This window comes from Protopterus annectens, chromosome 9.part0, assembly GCF_019279795.1.
Source record: "Protopterus annectens isolate FY-2018-M chromosome 9.part0, PAN1.0, whole genome shotgun sequence".
Classification (NCBI taxonomy): Eukaryota; Metazoa; Chordata; order Ceratodontiformes; family Protopteridae; genus Protopterus; species Protopterus annectens.
The window spans coordinates 1170093780-1170118157 of NC_056743.1; the positions used below are offsets into that span (position 1 = coordinate 1170093780).

Here is a 24378-nt window from a genome sequence, read left to right on the forward strand (position 1 = left end):
GACACTGGACCCTACCCAATTTGGCTTTAAGGGCAGATCTTGCCTCTTAAACCTAGTTGATTTCTTTGGAACAGTTACCAAAGCCATAGATGAGGGCAAGGTAGTCGACACAGCCTACCTGGACCTCGCAAAAGCCTTCGACACAATACCCCACTCGGGCATCATAAATAAGCTTACCAGCTTAAATATCAACCCCTATATCACAGGTTGGGTTGCAAACTGGCTCAGAGATAGAACCCACATGGTCAGAATCGCAGGTGCCATGTCCGAATCCAAACCAGTTACAAGTGGCATCCCACAGGGCTCAGTTCTGGGACCTCTCTTGTTCAGTATATACTTCTCTGAGGTTCAGGCTAACATGGGGGGATTATGGCTGACAAAGTTCGCAGATGACTGCAAACTGGGCGCCATAATCGAATCTCCAGCTGACACAAGCATCCTCCAAAAGGATCTCACAGAAACGGATGCTTGGTGCCAGAGCCACGGCCTCAAGCTAAATGCTAAAAAGTATATAGACATCCCCTTTGGGAAAAACAAGGTGCCCACAAATTACCATATAGGTGGTAATCCATTAAGTACGGAAGAAGAAATTAGAGATTTGGGGACCAACGTAGATAGTAATCTATCCTTTGATAATCACGTTGCCAAAGTGGTTAGAAAGAACTTCTATATAGCCCACCTTATCAAGAAAGGGTTCCCATCTAGATCAAGAGAGGTCATTGTGCCCTTCTACTCGTCACTCATCAGGCCCATAATTGAATACAATGCCCCTTTTGGGATGTACCTTACCCGACACCTGCAGCAACTGGAGAGACCCCAAAAGTACCTCACCAAGAGGATCATGGGCTACAAACAGATGTCCTATGCAGCTCGACTAAAGAAACTCCAGCTCTACTCAGAGGCGATCTATGCCTGATGTACAAAGCCATGTCAAACCCAGAATTAATGGACATGCTCCACCTCAAAAAATCCAAGTCCCTTAGAGCTACACGCTCCAGGGACCTAAACCTCAGTACAAAAATAAATAGGACATGCTGGAGGGACAGATTAATTTCCCAGAGGCTCCCCTCACTCTGGAAAAGAATCCCAATTCATGTTAGACATAGCCCCTCGCTGACCCTCCAAGCGAAATCTGGACGCGTGGATGGAAAACTGCAAATTCACCCCTGGGATCTCTTCTGTGTCCCTTCTAGACAGAGGCATAGTAAACTAATCTTAAAAGGGTACCTTCTGTGACCTACTTTACAGAGGCACAGTGGGCTAATCTAATAGGGAGGCGGAAGCCAAATACACTCTGGCTAGGCTTATAAATGCCCTAGGGCAGATAGCCTAGTATCTACCTATGAACCTATAATCTGGCCATCCGTTTGCAATTGGCAGTGTGTGGAAGTGGAATCTGTATCCCTGAGATGCTATGTTTAACACCCACTTGTCCTGGGTTATTAACTGCCAGTTCTGAGCACAAAGTGTTAATTTTCCCCCTAAGGGTGCTGCCAAAAGATAGGTGCTTGGTGATGGCAGAGGGAAGTCATTGAGACTGTTTACTGTACGATTGAGCTTTATTTCCTCCAGATTTGGAGGTAGAAGCACCCCATTGTTTTGACCTGTAAGAATCCTGTGACTGGTATATAGAACCTTAAAGGTGCTTGGATTTGCCCCTTTGAGCTCTGTCGGACACAGGAAAGGACCAATTTTTTGTAGGCCACTGTCTACTGAATCTTGGTGGCTGCACTTCTAAAAAGTCTTTTACAGTTTGCATAGACTTAGCTTTGTCTTCCATTTTGTTTAAAACCTCTTCTGCCTTAATACCAGAATATCATGCTGTAAAGGTGCATCCAGCAATTTAGCTTTAACATGATCAAGCAAATTTTCCTCTTTTAGCCAGGCATGCCTCCTAAGCACAGATCCAGTAACTGCGGCCCTGCAGGAGTCCTCTAAGGAATCAAAACCACATTGCAAAGTATGCTTTCCAACTTGTTCTGCTGCATGCAATAATTCCTGCAATTCTTTATTTTCTGCACATTCAGAAATCAACATCATTTTCAGTTTCAGTAATCCCATAACATGTTGTTGATACGTGAGCATACAAAACTGGCAGTTTAAGGCCCTAATTGCCAAGGTTGTAGATGTATAAACCTTCTTTCCCCATCTATCCAGTGCCCTGGAATCCCTGTCAGAGGGGGTAGGATTTTTTGCTGTTGAGGTCTTAACACCTTTTGGACCCTGTGAAATAGTTTCAGGGTCAGCAGCAGGGTTCCTAAATAAAAATTTGTGAGAGTCAGGAACCCTGTAATATCTGTCTGGCTTGCTAGGAGCTGGACGTAAGGAGTCTGGAGTCAAGCATGACTCCGAAAACACATCATCCACAATGTCTAAAACAGGAGGTATGGCTAAAGGTCTATGCTGAGGGAGAAGGAAATCCCTGAGCCTCTTTTTTTGATTCTGAGAAGTCTTGACTCTCCCAGTGAAAATGCTCCCTCAAAGTATGCAAGGTTTCTCCAAAGGAATAATCTTCAGGAGGAGATGCAGATGGGATAGATTCCTCTGCATCAGAATCCTCACAGGGTGGTATAGAATATTTCTGATCAGAAGAGGAATCAGAAGAAATAGACACCTGATCTGAGGATTCATAATCAGTGTCTTGCCTAGGCCTCTTATCAGGAGGGGATTCAGAGCCCCTGATCAAGGTAATTAGGTCTTCAGCTATTTTGATCATCTGCTTTTTGGGCATAGAGGCCTGTGCACGTGGCTCATGTGTCAGTTTTTATAGCTTTAGAAGTTGCTTTTGTCTTGGTTTTGAAGCTGGCGTCAGTTTTATATAAAAATGCTGTGGCCTGAATGCACCCTCAGAAGCCGGTGCCTGCTCAGCGGCTCCAGACCCATCTGAGGGAAAGACATCTGCGGGTACAATATGTTGAGAATCTCGTGGTATGCCAGACTCCACATGCGTCTCGGTAGGCCTGCGACTCGAAAGTAGCGGTTATCAGGGGATGCAAAAGCGCCTCACTGAGTACCGGCGACTGCCTTAGGAAAAGCTTTGTCGTCGGTTTTAGACCTCAATGGTCTCTGTCCTTTTCTTTCCGTTTTTTTTGTGACCTCCGGTAGTCGGACTGCTAACCAACATTTCAGGATAGTTAAATCTGTTTCCAAAATATTTTGAAGCAAAGATATACTGACGCTTAATAGTGCGTTGGTTAACTCTAGCACAAAACCAACAGCTAGGCACGTTATGATCAGGGCCTAGGCAAGGAATACAGTATAAATGGAAATCCTTATGAGGTATTTGCTTTCCACAAGTAATGCAATTAACTTTTACTGATTTTCTTTTTTAAAGCTTCTTCTTCTTTCTTTAATTTAACTTACTGCTTACTTTGACACACTGCAAACCCCTTTACAGCACCCCTATACTTTTTTTTCCCTGACTTGCAATTTTACCTTCTCCATATTACACATTACACATTTTTTTTCAGGCTTTTTTCTTTTTTTCTCTTTTTTTCCTTTTTTTTTTTTTTTTTTTTTTTGTTTTTTTTTTTTTTTTTTTTTCTTTTTTTTTTTTTTCTTTTCTTTTTTTTTTTTTTTTTTTTTCTTTTTCTTCTCTTTTTTTTTTTTCTTTTTTCTTTTTTTTTTTCTTTCTTTCTTTTTTCTTTTTTTTTCTCCTATTTTTTTTTTTCTTTTTTTTATCTTTTTTTTTTTTTTTTTTTTTTTTTTTTTTTTTTTTTTTTTTTACTTTTCCTCTTATATTCCCTCCTCTCTTTTTTTTTTTTTCTTTCCATATTTTTTTTCTTTTTATTTCCTTTTTTTTTTTTTCTCATATTTTTTTCAATTTTCTTTCCTTTTCTTCTGTTTTTTGTTTTGAACTAGTCTTTTGTTCCTGTCCTGCCTGCCCTTTGTGCTGTCTGGGTTCTGTTTTGTTTTTTTGGTTTTTTTTGGTTGTTGGGGTTTTTTTTTTTTTGGGTTGAAGGGGGTTTGGGTTTAAATAGGGGGGGGTGCTTTGTGTTCTTTATGGGGGGTTTTGTCGGGGGCTTTTAAGGCATGGGTTGTGCAAGAATAGGAAAAGGCTTGAAGCTTTTTTTTTCATTTTTGGGTGGGGTGTTGTAAGCTTCAGGGTTTTTTTCAGGGGGGGGCTGGTGAAAAAGGGGGGGGGGGCATATTAAGCTGTGTGCAGGTGTTGAAAGATAGTTTTTGTTTGGTTTGAACAGCAAATAGATAAGCATCAGGTGTGCAAGGTTTTTCTGGGAGAAAAGAAAAGAGAAATAGGGGTTAGGGGGAAGGGTGGGGCTGAAGGGGTGTTTTTTGTCAGAAAGGTTTGAAATACTATGATGAAGATTTTTTTGGGTGTCACATCAGGCAGAGTTTTTTGTTCATCAAAGTTTTTTCAAATCTTTTTGTTTGTGTTGAAAAATGAAGCCATGCAGGGGCAGATTGCAGCAGCAGGTTTTTTGTGGGGTTTTTGTCTGGTGGGGTTCTTTGCTTGGGTTCAGGGTGGTGGGGTGCTGGCTTGAGGGGTTTTGTGCAGGTTGTGCTGGAACAGTGTGAACATTTTTTTTCAGCAAGGTTTTGTAAATAAGTCTGCTGCAGGTTTTTTTAACAAGCAATCAGGGTTGTGTGCTGTCATGGTTGTTTTCATTTTTTTTAATCATGTGTTCATCATTTTTTTGTTCACTGCTTGTGTTTTGTGTAGAATGCTGTGCAGTTTGTTGTGTTTCAGGTGTGGGGTTTTGGGGGCTGTAAGAAGGGGGTGTGTGTTCTTGTTTTTTTCAGGGGGCAGCAGCAAGGTTTGTCAGGGTATTTTTGGGTTTCAGCTTTGGGTGGGTTGGGGGGGTTTTTCTTTGTATCAGTTGTGTTTTGTGTTGTTTTTTTGCTTGGGTTTTGGTTTTTGGGGGTGGCTTTGGGGGACCTTTTTTTTTTTTTTTTTTCAGTATTTTTTTCTTTCTTTTTATTTTTTTTTTTTTTTTTTTTTTTTTTTTTTTTTTTTTGTTTTTTTCTCTTTTTTTTTTTTTTTTTTTTTTTTTTTTTATATTTTTTTTTTTTTTTTTTTTTCTCCTTTTTTTTTTTTTTTTTTTTTCTTTTTTTTTTTCAATACCTTTTTTTTTTTTTTTTTATCAACTTTCTTTCCTTTTTTGTTTTCCTTATACCTTTTTTTTCCTGCTTTTTTTTTTTTCTTTTTTTTTTTTTTTTTTTTTTTTTTTTTTTTTTTATTTTTTTTCTTTTTATATTTTTTTTTTTTTTTTAAAAATGTGCCTTTTTTTTTTTTTTTTTTTTTTTTTTTTTTTTTTCAAACCTTTTTTTGTTTTTTTTTATACTTTTCAATTTTTTTCTCTCCCTTATATTTTTTTTTCTTTTTTTTTTCTCTCAACCTTTTTTTTTTTTTTCTTTTTTTCCCAAAAAACCTTTTTTTTTTTTTTTTTTCAAACTTTGTTTCAAACTTTTTTTCCTTTCCACATACCTCCCCTTTTTATTTTCATATTTTTTTTTTTTTTCTTTTTTTTTTTTTTCTTCATAAGTTTCTCCTTTGCATTCTTTTATGCAGCCATGCTTTCACCCTCTTTCACATTACTTATTTTGAAAGCACAAGACATTTTTTTTTTTTTCTTGTTCCTTTCTTCTTTTTTTCTTGTTTCCTTTTTTCTCTTCTTTCCCTTTCTTTCCTCTGTCTGTGGTGGGCTCCTTTTTTTTCTTTTTCTTTTTTTTTTTGCAAGAGGGGGGGTCCCTGGGCAGCTCAGAAAAAAAAAATTAATATGTAAGCAGAAGAATATATGAAACAGGTGGTGTAAGCACCTGGAGTTTAGGAAAGCATTATAACTTTGCATTAGGGCAACAGAACTGGAGGAAAGAGGATATCAGAAAGAGTATGTAAGTTTTGAAGAGCAAATGAGTATTCTAGCTTTGTTTTGAATAACAGCTGCATGTCAGTTTTTCTCTGGATTTGTGAACTGAGCACCAGAGATTAGCTGTGTAGCTGGCAACAATAAGGATCTGAAGACATGCTGCTGGATACTGCTGTGATCAAAACTTTAAAATTTACTGCAACTAAAAGCATATAAGAGATGAGCGCTTTCGGGCTATGGCCCTTCTTCAGATAAAACTCTACTTACAAACAGATTTATTTTAAAAACCACATTAATCAATGAAATGTTAATAAAAAACCCGCCTGTTTTTGAGGGCTGACCTAAGCGGTACTATGTCATTCAGCCCTGGATTTCTATGGGCTGTTAATTCCAGAATCCATTTGGATTCTGTTAACTCTGTTATCTGTCTGATATCACCCCCCCTGCTGTTGAGTTTTATGTTAACTATAATCCTAAACCTGAAACTATGTGTTGGGTTAGCCTTTACATGCCTGTATAAGGCATTATGTTCATCACAATTCCTTATAGAGGATAAGTGCTGTAAAATCCTAACTTTCAGCATATTGTTGGTCTTCCCAACATAATAACTGGGGCAAAGCAGACATTCAGCCAAATATATCACATCTGTCGTCCTACATGTAGCCCTCCCTTTCAGAAAAATTTTTTTGCCATTAACAGGATGCTCAAATATGGTCTCCTTATTAATGTAAGCACAGGCCTTACACAATCCACAGGGAACAGTACCTACATTATTCATAAAGGGTCTACCACTTGTAACAGTCCTTTCTTTACAAAGCATGTCTTTCAGGTTTCTATTCCTTCTATACCCAAAGTGTGGGCCATCACCCACTATATTTCTTAGGATAGTATCACTAGTGATGATGTTCCAGTTCCTATATATTATATCACAAACGCCCCTTATGTTACTACCATAAGTCAACATCACCTTTTGTCTCTTCTGCACAGAGCTCACAGCCTTATTATTATCCATTGCTCCCTGGGTCTGATTAATCCACGGTTTATACTTATTTTGCCTATGGACCCTACTTCTATCCACAACCGTATTTACCAAACTGTCCTTATAGCTCCTTTCCTGAAAACACTTCTTAAGTTTGATCACTTCTTTATCAAACTGTGTTTCGGCCATGCTAATCCTTGATGTCCTACTGATCTGTCCCTGTATTATATTGGGAAAAGTAAAACGAGGATGCATGCTGTCAAATGACAGTAGTGTATTTTTCCAGCATTCCTTTCTATACAATTGTGACATAAAACCACCCTCTGTTTAATACACACATCCAAAAAGTCCATGGTATCATAAGAACTTTTAACACTAAACCTCAGGAATGAGGTGGTGGAATGGAGATATTCTACAAAGACGTCTAATGTCTTCCTGTTCCCTCTCCATAAAATAAAAATATTGTCCACAAAACGCATGTACATTTTCAACTGCTGCTTCCATCTATCAATCCCCAGCACAAAGTTCTTCTCACAATAAGAAAGGACTAGGTTGGCATATGTATTGGCACAGGGGGTGCCCATAGCTACCCCCTGTGCCTGTCTATACACAGATCCAGCCCCCATAAACACATTGTTCTCCAACACCAACACCAATAGCTCCTTAATATGTTCCACCTTCTCCTCCGTGGCCTGCAATGTCTTTAGGAGTTCACCTACTGCATGGACTCCATAATCATTGCCTATAACGGTAAATAAATTATGTACATCAAGTGTTACCATCAAAAACCCACCTAGGATATCACCTTTATTCAGTTCACCTAGGAGGGTAAGAAAGTGACCAGTGTCAATTAACACATTCTCCATTTTCTCTACATAGGGTCTCAGGGTGAATTCCAACCAAATTGAAATGTTCTCCGTGACCCACCCCCTGCCTGAAACAATAGGTCTCAGGGGTGGGTCAACCAGAGACTTGTGAACCTTAGGCAATGCCTTGAAAATGGGCGTGACAGGCTTCTCAATCACAAAAAAATCTAGGAGTTCCTGTGTTATCTGCATGTGATTAAACAGCCTATAAAGGCAGTTATGTACCCTATCAACCACTTGCTTAATCCCTATAGGATTCATTAGAACATAGGTATGATCCTCTGATACCAGCTCTACTAATTTTCTATTATACCAACTGGTGTCTAACACCACCACAGCTCCCCCTTTGTCCGCTATTTTGATGGTTAAATCTGGATTGTTACTAAGGTTCAACAAAGCCCGCCTCTGTTCATTGGTTAGATTATGAAACCTGTCAGATTCTCCCTCTTGAAAATATGTAATCAAATCACTTTCACATTTATTAATAAAGAGGTGTAATGCTGGTAATAGTGGTGGAACAAAACAGCTAGGTTTCTTCAGGGCTATATTTGCTGGGTTAGTATCTCCAAAAAGCTTTCACAACATTATGTTTCGAAAAAAAAACATTAAGTCCATAACTACATCACTGTAAACACATGTTCTGCTAAGCACAAATGTCAATCCCTTATTTAGAACTATTAACTCTTCATTAGTCGATACGTGTGAAGATAAATTAAAAACAATACCGCTGTCCCTAGGAACAGTCAGTCCAATGTCCTCCTTTTCTTGGTCAAGTCCCTGTCGTCGCTCAGGGACCTCTTCCAAGCCCCTTTTTTCTTCACCTGTGCCGGCAACATATCCAAAAAACGATTCTGTAACGGCTTGATTTTGGGACGTGCCCCTGCCGTGAGAGAACTCACATCAGTTGCACTTGATACAGCTCCTCCCAATGTCCTCTCATTCAAGCCAGTTATCGTACTGTTCACTGAGTTGATTTCAACACCCTGCGAACCCATATGTTGTAAATCTGGTATATTATTGGTAATGACATCCAGCCCTCCCACATTCAAGTTGGAACCGTGAGGCTCCATCCGTTCCGTCTCTACCAAAGCTCCAGTGACCTTATTCTGTGCGTCAATGGGGGTTGTAACCTCTTCCACTGAGGTCAGATCTTCTCATTGGCCACTCCTTTCCGATCGACGTGTATTGATCCTATTGGTCCCACGAGTATGAATGGTGGGGGGTAAAACTCTATGCCTCGGCCAGACAAAAATGTTACCGTTTGTGAAATCTTCAAAATCCCTCCGTAACTTGCCCATCTTCTGTGCACATAACCTACAATTGTTCCAAACGTGTTTTGCTTCTCTCATCCACAAAGTCTTGCACCAAAACAGGCGGGGTTTTTATTAACATTTCATTGGTTAATGTGGTTTTTAAAATAAATCTGTTTTTAAGTAGAGTTTTATCTGAAGAAGGGCCATAGCCCGAAAGCGCTCATCTCTTATATGCTTTTAGTTACAATAAATTTTAAAGTTTTGATCACAGCAGTATCCAGAGCAGCGTTTTTTGTTCTCAAATGGCTACAACCAAATTGGTACGGCTCGCGTTACATAAGATATATACAGTGGATATAAAAAGTGTACACACCCCCTGTTAAAATGCCAGGTTTTTGTGATATAAAAAAATGAGACCACAATAAATCATTTCAAAACTTTTCCCACCTTTAATGTGCCCTAGAAACTATACAAATTAATTGGAAAACAAACAAGAATTGAGCCTGTAAATGCACTTGGTAGCTCAAGGTCGTGTTCCACAGAGCCATGGCTAGTCTGCAGAGGGGTTATGAATGGGCCCCCCCCCCCTGCTTGTTTATGTACCACATAACAATGGTGTTGTCGATCCTTACCTTTAACTGGCCTGGAAGAATGCAGTCCTTGAAGGCTGTCAGCATTCTGTACAACTAACATTTCTCTTTGATTGATATGCAGGTGCATTTGACTTTGGTTAGATTTGCCCTGAATGCACTTACCTGCCAGGTGAGCCCCCCATGCATAATCTGATGAGTCTGTTGTTAGGGTTTGGGCAGCAGGGGGTAGAGTGAATGGTAGTCCCTTGTTTTAGTGGCAGGCCTCTGCCCACCAAAGGAACTCTAACTGTAAGCAAGGTATGATAGGAATAGTACAGTTTTGTACCTATCATAAATGTAGATGTTCGAGTGCTAATACAGCTGCAGTAATCACATATGGGTTCTCTGCCGTCAGGCAGTCCCTCGGTCGGCCGAATTCCAAAGTCTAGGTCCGGCATCAGTTGTTGTCGCTTTCTTTCCTGACGTCAGTGCGACAGGGGTATATAAGACACAGCCGATGCCATATTCTTCAGTCTTTCTTGCCCCAGATGTCAGGTGCCCCCAGAAGGAAGGCAATACATAAATTATATATATAAATATATATTCAAGCAGTGCAATGTAATCAAAAAACAGTAGTTGCAAGCAAATACACCATAGGAGGATAACCCAAATTAGGTTGTATGAGGAGGTGTTAGCCACTGGTCCTTTACCAAGAGGGGAAGGAGGGAGGGAAACCTGTACTGCAGCTGTATTAGCACTCGAACATCTACATTTATGGTAGGTACAAAACTGTACTATGTTCATTGTGCATACAGCTGCAGTAATCACATATGGGTAGAATCCCAAAGCTACGCACAGGGTGGTAGGCACTAGGTGGAACTGGGATGAGCCAGAATGCCCTGCAACACAGCAGTGGCAAAGCCTGCTCTAGTTTTAGAATACAAAGGCAGGTGGTAGTGTTTTGTGAAGGTATGCACAGAACTCCAAGTGGCTGCCTCCAAAATATCTTTGGTAGGAACTCCTCTGAAGAAGGCTGTAGAGGTAGCTGTGGCCCTGGTGGAGTGGGATCTGATGCCTGTAGGGACAGATTTCCCATGGTAGGAGTAACAAAATTGTATGCAGTGGTCTATCCATTTTGAAATTGTCTGTTTGGTAACAGGCTTCCCTTGAGCTCCTATAGCATAGGACACAAAAAGTTGTTCTGATTTCCTGAAAGGCTTTGTTCTGTCCAAATAATAACGTAGCTGTCTATGGATGTCTAAGGAATGTAGCAGCCTTTCCCCTTTGTTTTGAGGATTGGGGTAAAAGGTAGGTAAGTGTATGGCTTGATTTAAAGCTACCCTGGATACCACTTTAGGCATAAATGACGGGTTGGTTCGAAGGGAAACCCTGTCCTGATGGAAGATGAGAAAGGACTGCACAGCCATGAGGGCTTGTAGTTCCGAAACCCTACGAGCTGAGGTAATGGCTAGAAGGAAAGCTGTTTTCCAGGACAAATATTGCAAATCTGTTGAGGCAGCTGGTTCAGAGGGAGGCAATGTTAATTTTTCTAGAATGTAATTAAGATCCCAGGCTGGCACTGGTTGTTTCCTTGGTGGTCTTATATTCTTAGCCCCTCTGAGGAGCTGTCTTAACAGTGGGTGAGAGAATAACGGTGGATCTGTGTTGAATTCTGCAGAAATGGCTGAGGCATGGATTTTTATGGAGGAAAATGAAAGTCCACTGTTCAGCAGCTCAGCTAGATACTGTAATACCGGAGGCAAATTCAGTGTTCTAGGGTCCTGGCCTTTTTTCTCATTCCAAGAGCAAAACTGTTTCTATTTTGCGGAGTAAGCCTTTCTAGTAGATGGCCTTCTGGCCTCCACAATGACGTCCTGCACCTCTTTGGGGAGTAGGGTCCGTTGTGGTGTTAAGGAATTTTCCATGCAGCGAGATTGAGCGTTTTCAGCTGACTGTGAAGAGTTTTGTAGCTGTGCTGAGTCAGCAGAAGAGGCATTAGAGGTAGAGGCCAGGGAGGAGTATGTGTTAGGCTCCTCAGGAGAGGGTACCAGTGCTGTCTTGGCCAGTCTGGAGCAATCAGTATCATCTTCAGTCTGTCTGCTCTTGCTTTCAAGAGCACCTTGGACAGAAGAGGCAGAGGTGGGAAAGCGTACACTGTCCATGCTGTCCAACTGAATTAAAGGGCGTCCACTCTCCAGGCCTTTGGATGAAAGGTCCTTGAACAAAACTTTTCCAATTGATGATTCCTGTGGGAGGCGAAAAGATCTATGTCTGGCCTCCCCCACGCTTGGATTATCTTTGTAAACACCTGAGGATGCAACTTCCATTCGTGCGGATCTGTCATATTTCTGCTTAGATTGTCTGCCAGCGTGTTTTCCAACCCTGGCAAGTACTCTGGTTGAAGTTCGATTTGCCATTCCAGAGCCAAGTTCCAAAGTGTCATGACTAGTCTGCACAGGGGGTATGAATGTGTTCCTCCTTGTTTGTTTATGTACCACATTACTGTGGTGTTGTCTGTTCTTATCAATAATTGCCCTGGATGCAGGAGGTCCTTGAATGCTATAATTGCATTTATCACTGCTAGCATTTCTTTTTGATTGATGTGAAAGTGCTTTTCCTTTTGGGACCATTTGCCCTGAATGCACCTGCCTGTCATGTGCGCCCCCCAGGCATAATCTGAGGCGTCTGTTGTGATGACTTGATTTGCTTGAGGATTGCAGAATGGGAGACCTGTGTTTGTTTGACATGCTTGGGCCCACCATAGAAATTCCTTTTGCAAACATGGAATTATTGGTATTATTGTTTCCAAATTGTGGCTGTGTTGAGACCATAGGTTTTTTAGGTACCATTGAAGTTTTCTCATATGCAACTTTGCACATGGGATTAAAAGAATGCAAGATGCCATGAAGCCCAGAGCCTGCAGGATTTTCCTTGCAGTAAGCCTGGTACAAATTGCTAGTATTTTGAAGTACTGAGTTAGTTGCCCCTGTTTTTCTGGTGTAAAGTAGGCCATCTGGGTGTTTGTGTCCAAGTTGGCACCCAGGAAAGTTATTTTCTGAAATGGTGTTAGCCTGGATTTCTCTTTGTTGATTGTGTATCCCAGAGAATTCAGTAACCGTGTTGCATAAGCCAGATGTTCCAGAAGTATGTGCTTGCTGTCCGCTTGGATCAGGCAGTCATCCAAATAAGGGTAAATTTGTATCCCTTGAAGTCTGCAGTAGGCAATTACTGATGCCAGGCATTTCGTGAATACTCTGGGCGCAGTAGATAAGCCAAAGGGCAATGCAGAGAATTGATAGTGGATTGAACCTGCAAGAAATCTGAGGTATCTTCTGCAACTTTGTCTGATTGGGACATGCAGGTATGCCTCCTTGAGGTCCAATGTTACCAGCCAAAACTCCTTGTCCAGCATGGGAAGAAGCTGCTGTAATGTGAGCATCTTGAATTTTGGTACGAGTAGAAATGTATTTAGGATGGATAAGTCCAAAATGGGTCTCCAGTCGGTTCCTTTCCTTGGTACCAGGAATAGTCTGGAATAAAAACCTTGACCTTGTTCGTGAGTAGGTACCTCTTGAATAGCTTTCATGTCCATGAGTTTTGGAATTTGTTTTTGTGCCTCTGCCCTTTGATTTTGTGGCAGGTTTGGCATGCCTCTCATTTTTGGAAGAGAGTGAAAATGAAATCTGTAGCCTCTGTTTATAATGTCCAGGATCCATTTGTCTGTTGTGATAATATGCCAATTTCTTGTAAATAATGCCAGCTTTCCTCCCAAGGGAGCTGCCAGCTGAGACTTGCTTGGCATGAAAAGGAGGAAGTCATTGGGTTTGTTTTCTGTATTGTTGTGCACTGTCTTCGCCACCTCTTGGTGCTGGAGTTTGCCATTGTCTCCCTCTATATGATCCTTGAGATTGTCCTCTGCCCCTTGTGCGCCTGTATCTACCCCTTTGGGGCTTGTCCGTGGCTGGAAAGGACCAGTTTTTAGAAGGCCAATTTCTGCTAAAACGAGGTGGTTGTACCTGTAGAAAAGCCTTGACAGTTTGCATAGATTTAGCTTTTTCTTCCATTTTCCTTAGTATCACCTCAGCATTAGTACCAAATAGTACACCCTTTTGTAAAGGAGCATCTAGTAGTTTAGCTTTAACATGATCAGGCAAGCTTTGTTCCCTAAGCCAGGCATGTCTACGAATAACTGATCCTGTAACAGCAGCTCTACTTGAGGCCTCTAAGGCATCATAGCCACATTGTAAGGTGCGTTTACCCACTTGTTCTGCACTATGCATCATATCCTGCAATTCCTTCAAATCTGGTTGTTCAGGTTGAGACATTTTATTTCTTAATTGTGATAACAGAAACTGTTGATATTTAAGCATATGGAACTGACAATTTAAGGCCCTCATGGCTAGGGTGGCTGAGGTGTATACCTTTTTTCCCCACCTTTCTAAGGATCTAGATTCTCTTTCGGAAGGTAGTGGATTCTTGGCAGTAGAGGCCTTCATGCCCTTGGGGCCTTGAGAAATGGTTTCGCATTATGGCTTTTGAAAAGAAATTGGTGAGAGGTAGGAACTCTGTAGTACCTATCAGGTTTGACTGGGGCAGGAGGCAGGGAATCTGGGTTAAGACAAGCCTCCGAGTAAACATCATCAAGTATGTCCAAGACAGGAGGTATAGCCAGAGGTCTGTGTTGAGGTAACAAAAGAAATTCCCTAAGCCTTTTCTTGGAATCAGAAAAGTCTTGGCCTTCCCAATGGAAGTGTTCCCTCAAGGTGTGCAAGGTTTCCCCAGAAGAAAAATCCTCTGGGGGAGATACAGAAGGAATGGACTGTTCTGCATCAGAATCTTCATAAGGGGAGTACGAGTGTTCCTCTACATCAGAATGTTCTGAGAAAATGGAGCCCTGTTCAGAAGAGGGAGAATCTTCCTCCACTCTGGGTCTCTTGTCTGGAGGGGGTTGAGAACCCCTGATAAGAGTAATTAAATCCTCAGCCATTTTAAGCATCTGCTTTTTAGGCATGGGGCCTGGGGATGGGCCCTGAGCAACAGGCCTCTTGGGGATGCATGGCTGATTTGGACTTAGTAAAGGCCTTAATGGAAAAGGAAGATGAGGGTCTAAAGACACCCTGGGTGGAAGTGGACCTGTCCACATCAGGAGGCTCAACACTCACAGTGGCTTCAGTGGTTGTAGTCTGAGTAAGGGCCGAGGTACCTGCGGTCTCGGTTACAGAAGACACCGCCAAAGAAGTGTCGTCGGTAGTCAGGGACTGCATAGGCGTCTCACTGAGAACCGGACCACGTGTAGCCAGTTTTGACGTGGTGTCGGTGGAGACCGCGGACCTCGTCCTTGCGTTTTTTGTACAAAATGGTAGTCGGAGTCTCCGACGACATTTTATAATCAAAGGCTTTACCAAAATAATGTTGGGCGAACTCCGCCCGACTCTTAATAGTGCGTTTATTGAAAGTAGCGCAAAAGCGACAGCCCGAGGCGTCGTGGTCTGGGCCTAAACAAGGTATGCAGAGGGAATGGAAATCCTTATGCGGTATTTGCTTCCCACAAGAAATACAATTGTTAACTTTGTCCGACATCGGTCTGAGGCAAGAAAAGTTTCCCCAACGGGGTACTTAGCTTTAAAGAAGACTTCGGTTTCCAATTTTCCGTAAATTCAGGAGCTGGCCGACTGGCACTTGCAAACTGCTTCTGCTTCGGGCACCGCGGCAAAAAAGACTGAAGAATATGGCGTCGGCTGTGTCTTATATACCCCTGTCGCACTGACGTCAGGAAAGAAAGCGACAACCGACGCCGGACCTAGACTTTGGAATTCGGCCGACCGAGGGACCGCCTGACGGCAGAGAACCCATATGTAATTACTGCAGCTGTATGCACGATGAACATCATTGCTTCTAGATCCTGAGAATGTTGACACCATAGGCTTTTTAGATACCATTGTAGTTTCCTCATATGCAGTCTTGCATATGGAATTAGGAGAATGCAGGAGGCCATGAACCCCAAGGCTTGCAGTATTTGCCTTGCAGACAGCAGGGTTTTTGTGGCCATTAGTTTGAAGTAAGCTGTCAAATGAATTTGTTTCTCTGGCGTGATGAAAGCCATCTGGGAAGTTGTGTTCAAGCTTGCTCCCAGGAATATAATTTGGTGACAGGGTACAAGATGTGATTTCTTTTAGTTTATGGTGTACCCCAGACATGTTAGCACCTTTTATACAAATGCCAGATGATTCAAAAGTATGTCCTGGCTTTCTGCCTGAATTAGACAATCGTCCAGGTATGGGTATATCTGAATATTTCTTTGCCATAAAATGCAATGACTGGAGCTAGGCACTTTGTGAATACCCTGAGCGCAGTAGATAAGCCAAAGGGCAGTGCAGAGAACTGACAGTGCATGTAGCCTGCTTTGAAGCGTAGGTGTCTTCTGTAAGATTCCCTGATTGGGATGTGCAGGTAGGCTTCCTTTAAATCCAGTGTTGCCAACCAGGCATCCTTGCCTAGCACAGGAAGCAACTGGTGAAGAGTTAGCATCTTGAATTTTGAGATCAACAAAAAGGTGTTTAGGATAGAAACGCCCAGGATAAGATGCCATGAGTAGTCTTTTCTGGGTACCGGAAAAGTCTTGAGTAGAAACCTTGTCCCTTTTCCCCTTCTGGTACAGCATGACTAGCCCTTATGCTTAAGAGAGAGTACTTGCTTCTGAGCCTCTGCCCACTGATTTGGGGGTACATCTGGCCAACCGTTTGGGGTTGGTAATGTGTGGAAGTGAAATCTGTATCCTTGGGAAACTACATTTAAAACCCATTTGTCCTGGGTAATTAGTTGACAGTTTGTCTGCATCCCCCTAAAGGAGCAGTCAGTTGTGAAGGGCTTGGAAGTTTTAAAGTCAAGTCACTGAGACAGTTGACCATAGAAGGGAGTCTTACTACCCCCTGATTTGGAAGTGGGAGCACCCCACTGCTTAGTCCTGTGCATACCTTGGGACTGAAGCCTGGATGTTCTGCTGGTTCTGGGTTTGGACTGAGAAGGCCTGGAAGAGGCAGGAAAGGACCAATTCTTAGAGGGCCAATGCCTACTAAATCTTGGAGGCTGTACCTGTAGGAAATCTTTAACAGTTTGTATAGATTTAGTTTTTTTCCTCCATCTTTTTAAGTACTACTTCTGCTTTGTTGCCAAACAGGTGGTCCTGATTTAAGGGAACATCCAGCAATTTAGCTTTAACATGATCTGGCAAAGATTGCTCCTTAAGCCAAGCATGCCTTCTAATTACAGACCCAGTGACAGCAGCCCTGCAAGATGCCTCTAGTGAATCAAAACCACATTGCAAAGTATGTTTTCCAATTTAAGAATTGCATTAAATCCTGTAAATCCTTATTTTCAGCACAGTCAGGAATCAACATCATTTTCTGTTTAAGCAACCCAATAATATGCTGCTGATACTTTAACATATGAAACTGGCAGTTTAAGGCCCTAACAGCAAAGGTTGCAGAAGTGTATACCTTCTTACCCCATCTATCCAGCACCCTGGAATCTCTATCAAAGGGGGTAGGATTTTTGGCAGTAGTAGCCTTAATGCCCTTGGGTCCCTGTGAAATGGTCTCAGGATCCGCAATAGGATTTTTAAAAAGGAACTTGTAAGAGTCAGGAACACTGTAATATCTATCAGATTTTCTGGGAGCAGGAGGTAAAGAATCAGGGGCCAAGCTAGATTCCGAAAAGGCATCAACAATGCCCAGTACAGGGGAGTAGCTAAAGGCCTGTGTTGGGGCAGGATTAAAAAATCTCTAAGCCTCTTTTTAGAATCACAGTAATCCTGGCTTTCCCAGCAGAAATGCTCCCTAAGAATATGCAAAGTTTCACCAAAAGAGAAATCCTCTGGAGAGGAAGCAGAGGGAACAGAGTCCTCTGCATCAGAATCCTCATAGGTAGATAAGGGTACATCCTGGTCATCAGAGGAAACAGAAATTTCAGAATCCTGGTCAGAAGTATCATAGGCAAATTCAGTCCTAGGTCTCAGAGGGGGAAGGTTGGCTTCCCCTCATTACAGTAATAAAGTCTTCAGCCATTCTTATCATTTGTTTTTTTAGGCAGAGGCCTAACCATGCGGTCTGGGCGTCAGTTTTCTAGGCATGGTTTGAGTTTTAGGCCTTGAAGAAAATGGCGGTTTAATATGCAAGACAGTAGGCCTGAATACTCCCTCAGAAGCTGGTGCCTGCACAGAGGCTCCGGACCCATCCAAGGTAGAGACATCCGCAGGTTTCACAGTTAAAGCATCTCGTGGCACACCGGACCCCAAATGGGTCTCAGTAGAGGCCTGCGAATCTGAAGTAGCGGGTATCAGGGGTTGTGAAAGCGCCTCACTGAGTACCGGCGAACTGGCGACTAGCTTAGGAGAAGCGTCGTCGGCAGCTTTGGACCTAGGCGGCCTGTGTCTGTCTTTATCTTTGCATTTTTTCGAATGTCGGTAGTCGGATTGCTTACCAAAGACATATCTGTATAATTGAATAGAGTACCAAAATATTTAGAAGTGTAAAAATACTGATGATGATTAGTTCACTGTTTAAATAAGGCACAAAACCGACAGTGAGCCATTATAGAATACAACACCCAGTTTGGTATGTACCTCTCAACACATCTGCAACAACTGGAAAGGCCACAGAAATACCTCACTAAAAGAATCACAGGCCTAAAAAGCAGATGCCCTATGCTGTCAGTCTAAAAAAAACTCCAGTTGTACTCTGTCGCATATCGTCTACTCAGAGGCGAACTCTGCTTAATATACAAGGCCATGTCAAACAAAGAGCTGTTAGACATGCTACACTTAAAGAAATCCCAATCCCTCAGAGTCACACGCTCCAGGGGTCTAAACCTTGTCATCAAGATGAACAAAACGTCCTGAAGGGATAGGTTCCTGACCCAGAGACTCCCCAGACTCTGGAATAGACTGCCCATACATGTCAAGCAGAGCACCTCTTTGGCCCTCTTCAAAAGGAACCTTGACGATTGGATGGGGAGATACGAAATTCACCCCGGGAATCACGTCAGTCAGCCTGATTAAACAGGGGTCCAGGGAAGTAAATATTGTGGGAAGAAACAGCCTGGAAATTGTCACGGCTAGGCTTGTACAGGCCCTAGGGTGGATAACCTAGTACCAACCTATGAACCTATATGAAGGACTCCTTTAAGGAATTGTTTAGCTCCAAACCTAGAAGCTAGAGGAGGAGATAAAGGCAGACAAGCAGAGACAGCTGATAAATAGGCCTTAAAAGAAGAATAAGCCAACCCAGCACTCAGCAATTCACACAGACAAGAGAGAAAGTACAGTTGTGAACACTTACATAAATGTAGATGTTTGAGTGTATTCACATTTGCAGTCATCACATTTGGGTTATCCCTGCCAGGGTAGCCCATGGCCAGCCCGAATACCAGAGACTTAGTATTTCTGCATCAGTTGCTGCCACTTCAGAACTGACGTCAGGTCGCCTGTAGTATAAAGTAAGGCAGCCAATGCCATTACATCAGTTTTTTCTTGCCATAATCTGTCAGGAACCCCCAAGAAGGAGCCAGGTTCTGGTGGAAAAACCCCACCAGTGGAAAGTAAATACCAATATGTCCCTTGTAAGGAAAAAGAAGAAATGGGGATGGAGGGAGGGAAACCAGGACTGCAACAGTGAATACACTCGAACATCTACATTTATGGTAAGTGTACACAACTGTACTATGTTCTTCATGTTTCACTGTTGCAGTCATCACATTTGGGTTGATTCCCAAAGCTGAAGAAAAGGGTGGAGACACAGTCAAGGAAACTAGGGGCTGGCTAGGATGCCCTGCAAGATTGCAGAGGCAAACCCTGCCCTGGATTTGGAGAAGAGAGGCAGGTGGTAATGCTTGGTAAAAGTGTGAACAGATGTCCAGGATGTCCCTGGTGGGGACTCCTCTGAGGAAAGCTGCAGAGGAGGAGGCTGCTCTGGTGGAGTGTGTCCTGACCCCCTTGGGGGGAGGATTTCCATGTTGTTTGTAGCAGAAATGGATGCAGTGTGCTATCCATTTGGAGATGGTTTGTTTGGAGATGGTTTTGCCTTCTGCCCCTGTAGCAAAGCTAACCAGCAATTGATCAGACTTTCTGAAGGATTTAGTCCTATCTAGATAGAATCTGAGCTGTCTGTGCAGAATCCCTTTGCCCTTGTTCTGGGCATTAGGAAAAAAGGTGGGCAAATGAATGGATTGGTTGAGAACCACATTGGCCACCACCTTAGGCATGAGGGATGGGTTAGTTCTGAGGGATACCCTGTCAGCATGGAAGAAGATGAAGGGTGCCACAGCCATGAGCGCTAGCAGCTCAGAGACTCTTCTGGCTGAAGTGATGGCCAGAAGGAATGCTGTCTTCCAGGAGAGAAATTTTAGCTCTGCAGAAGAAGCTGGTTCAAAAGGGGGGAGGGTGAGCTTTTCCAATACCAAGTTAAGGTCCCAAGCTGGTGTTGGTGCCCTTCTAGGTGGCCTCAAGTTGCTAGCCCCTCTTAGGAACTGTTTGATCAAAGGGTGTGAGAAAAGGAGCTGCTCAGTAGGAAAATGAGCGGAAATATCAGAGGCATGAATTTTTATAGAGGAGAAAGAGAAACTAATGTGTAGTAGGTCAGCTAAGTAATCTAAGGGGAGGGAGGGCTGTGCCATACTGGCTCCCTTAGCCTGGATCTAGATGCAGAACCTTTTCCATTTGTCAGCACAAGACGTTCTGGTGCTAGGGCATCTGTCCTCACGGATAACATCTAGAACCTGCTTACTGAGGTTGGCAGATTGGTTCGGGGTTAGGGAATAAGCCAAGCTGCCAAATTGAGTGTCTGCAATTGAGGATGCATGAATCCCCCTTCCCTCTGGGTCAGGAGGTTTGGAATCTGAGGAAGATGCCATGGGGCAGTGGGGACAGGCTGCACAGACAGGGGTACCAGTGCTGCCGGGGCCAGTCTGGAGCTATAAGAATGTTTTTTGGTTTTTCCTCCTTTATTCTGAGCAGTACCCTGGGGATGACAGGTAGTGGAGGAAAGGCAAAGGCTGCTAATTTGAACAAGGGGAAGGACAGGGCATCCACTTTTCAAGCCATGCAGTGATGCTAACAGGTGCAGAACATGCTGAGCTGATGGTTGGTGTGGGAAGCAAAAAGGTCGACCTTTGGGGTGCCCCATTTCTGAGTTGTTAGGGTGAAGGTTCTTCTGTTGAGCTGCCACTTGTGTGGGTCCAGAAGATTTCTGCTTAACTGGTCTGCCAGAGAGTTGAGAGAGCCTGGTAGGAATTGCACTAACAGGTGTAGTTGCATGTCAGAGGCTGTGTCAAACGGTCATGGCCAGCCTGCATAGATGGTAGGAGTGAGTCCTTCCCTGCTTGTTGATATACCACATTACAGTGGTGTTGTCTGTTTTGATCAGGAGAGCCCCTGGAGAGAGAAGGGGCTTGAAAGCTATCAAGGCGTGCTGCACAGCCATCATCTCTTTTTGAATGATGTGCAGAAGGATTTGCTGTGGGCTCTATTGGCCCTGTATGCACCTGCCGTCCAAGTGTGCACCACAAGCATAGTCTGATGCATCTGTGGTGAGTTTCTGGGCGGCAGGGGATGGTGAGAAAGGCAGTCCTTTGTTGTGGGAGCATGCGGCTGCACATCAAAGAAAAACTTTTCTGAGGCAAGGAATTAAAGACAGGGGGAGTTTCCGGGTCTTGAGAATGTTGAAACCAAATGTTTCTTAGGTACCACTAAAGTTTCCTCATATGCAGTCTGGCATATGGAATGAGGAGTGTGCAAGACGCCATGAACCCCAGAGCTTTCTGTCAGGAAAATTTGTTTCTCTGGTGTAAGGAATGTTATCTGGGATGTTGTGTCCAGGCTTGCTCCCAGGAACATAATCCTTTGGGTGGGCACCTGTTTGGATTTCTTTTCATTCACTGTGTACCAATAGGGAGGTTAGTAAGGTCTTTACAAAGGCTAGGTGCCTGAGCAGCTTTTCCTGGGCTATCTGCCTGAATAAGGCAGTTGTCTAAGTATGGGTAAATCTGAATATTTATCTGCAAAAGGAAATGGCTGGAGCCAGACATTTTGTAAAAACTCTGGGAACAGTAGATAAGCCAAAGGGAAGCACAGAGAACAATGGCTGATAAGCCAATCGCAGCAAGCCATCATTTGTCTGAGGCAGGTCAGCTCGGACTCAGGTTTCAGTGGGGGGAGATGGGGGATGTGGAAAAAAGGTAGGGTCAGGATAGGTAGGAGGGCTGAGTTGGGCTGGGCTGTCCAGGGGAAGGTTGAAAAAGCCTGGGAACAAAGCCAATCAGTCATTTCAACCTCTTAATAAAAATATTAATAACACTCAATCTGTTTAACAAAATAATAATACTCCAAAATAATATTAATAACACACCAATGATGATGATGATAATAATAATAATACCAATAATACTCTATGGTGCTGGCCAGAAGGTCCTCTGTCATTAGGTAGAGGTTGCAGCATTCCTTTCAACTTCTTGGTTAAGAATTCTGGGCAAAACCAAATAAATTTGTAAGCATTAATGAAATGCACTTAGAAAGTTGTTAGAGGACCACAGATGCTGTTGAGGGTGGGCATGTTCTGAGTATTAAATAATTAAAAAAAAACAGTCAAACTAGAATTCACTTCGGGTGTTGGCTGTGGTAGTTTACATGGTGTTATTCTGCAGCGTCATCATGCAGGCTATATGATTTAGCTTGTTGTGTAGTAAACTGCTACTCAGTAAACAGTGTGTTAAGATAGATTGTCAGCATTTTTTAATCATTTTGCATTATTCTGCATATATCAATTTGGAGATATTCAGGAAGATGGGTCAGGGCTATATACACTCTGATGACCTTCCCTCACTTTTTTATGAGCAACCAGATGAAGAAATGTTGGCACAAAACAAAGTGGTTAAAACAAATAAATGACATTTCAGTGTGTATGGTAGCAGACAAGCAAACCCAAATGCTGCATCTGATATCTAAATACAAGGAGCATTTATATAAAAGTGCACGTGGGTGCGTGTGTACGCACATGTGTATGTGTATGTGTGTGTGTGTGTGTGTGTGTGTGTATATATATATATATATATATGTGGGTGTATTCATGCATGTGTACAGATATATCTATATATATATCTATATATATGTGTGTGTATATAAGTATAGAGATGTATATGTATTATATATCTGCAATATATACGTACAGATATAGGTATGAATATGGTGTGGGTGTGTAATATATATATGTGTGCGTAATATGTGTACATATATGTATGGATATTTCTGTATATATATTTATATATGTATGCATATATTATACAGCTTTATGTTTATATGTATGTGTGTACTTACATATATATGTGTATATGTATGTATACTTAATGTCAGTAAGTTAACTCACCTAGCCATTACTGGAATCAATTACAATGTAAATTCAGGCATCAGTGCATGGCATCCGGAAGACAAACTGCGCGGCCAAGGCATGTTTCATCTCTCAGCCCTCCAGAATAAACTTTTGCATGCCACATCCCTTTAAGGAATACGCAGGACCAACAATTACTAGGGCTGATGAACTGCGCATGCAAAGTGATCCCTGTGGGGCGTTCATTTATGAGGCTTTTGGCTGCTAAAGGGTCTGAGTACACAAAGCCACACCACCAGATTACGGCCTCAAAGAGCATGAAGGAGGATTTAGGTGTGGCTGATTTTCTTATCAGATTACAATGGGACAGCAACTTGGTAGGAGAAAGACAACCAACTACCGCTTCAGTGTTTACAGATGCAGCAAGGGGAACTGGCTTTGGGGGTTAATTTCAAGATCAGTGGCTCAGTGCGGCATGGCCGACTCAAGTGAAAAGTAATGTGTAATGCCTCAGTGGAAGGACAAGGGTAAGGTACAATAAATGCATACAGCAATTTTTGCAGACCAGCTTTTCCAGAAGCTGTAAACAAGTATGGCCAATTCCTCCTTAACAAATCAGGGCCTACATTTTGGCAATGAAAGAAAGAGGATGGACTTTGAGAAGGGCGAGAAGCACATTGCAGCCTCGAATTGGTTTCATCAGGCTGTGGGTTTGAAGGATTTAGCTAACACATTTCAAGTACAGTCAATGTTTAAGGGTTGGGGGAAACAAACACCCAAAGGCCTGATAAAAGGTACCCCATAGGTCCAGCGGTGTTACGTGAACTGTGGCTTGTGGCTTCAAATGTTTTTTTTCTTCTTACAAGGTAGCATTATTTAGGGCTGCCTTTTTGCTGGCTTTTTGTGGGGCATTTAGATGGTCTGAAATTATTCAACCAAACAAGAAGAAAGGTCAATGGACAGTGTTACCACTGACACATGTACATTTGCTTAGGGAGGACACTTGGGTTTAAGTAGCTAAATCCAAAATGGATCAAGAAGGCAAAGGTCAGTGGGTAAGAGTGGTTACCCAAAGGGTTTAGAATGGGACTTGACTAAAATACTACTACAGTACCGCAACTATAGGGGTAGGTCAGATTATCCATTCTTGTCATCAACAAGGTGAACCTCTGACAACACTATCAGGTGAGAGCAGTTTTAAAGGAGGCAATCAAGTTGATTAGCCTAGACTCAGATAAATATACATTGCATTCCTTTCGAATAGGTGCAGCCTCATATGCACATGCAATGGGAGCTTCACAGACCGACATTATGAGGATTGGCAGGTGGAAGTCCAATGCTTATAAAGGCTATGTAAGGTGTAAATGACTAACTGTTGTCCTTTGTATTTCAGCTCTCACATCTTTGGATCGGAAATGCATCTGGATAGTGGATCATTATTTCATTCGAGACTCCATCGCTTTATTCAGGGCAGGTGGGGCTTCTCCTTCTAAGGAGGAAAACGAGC

The 24378-nt window shown here is 42.5% G+C and overlaps 1 protein-coding gene across 1 annotated transcript in view; it reads right to left on the bottom strand.

Annotated features, from left to right (window-relative positions):
- Nucleotides 1-24378, bottom strand: part of LOC122811903 (oxysterol binding protein) — a 1660581-nt gene that overhangs the window by 428284 nt on the left and 1207919 nt on the right. The window lies entirely within an intron of this gene.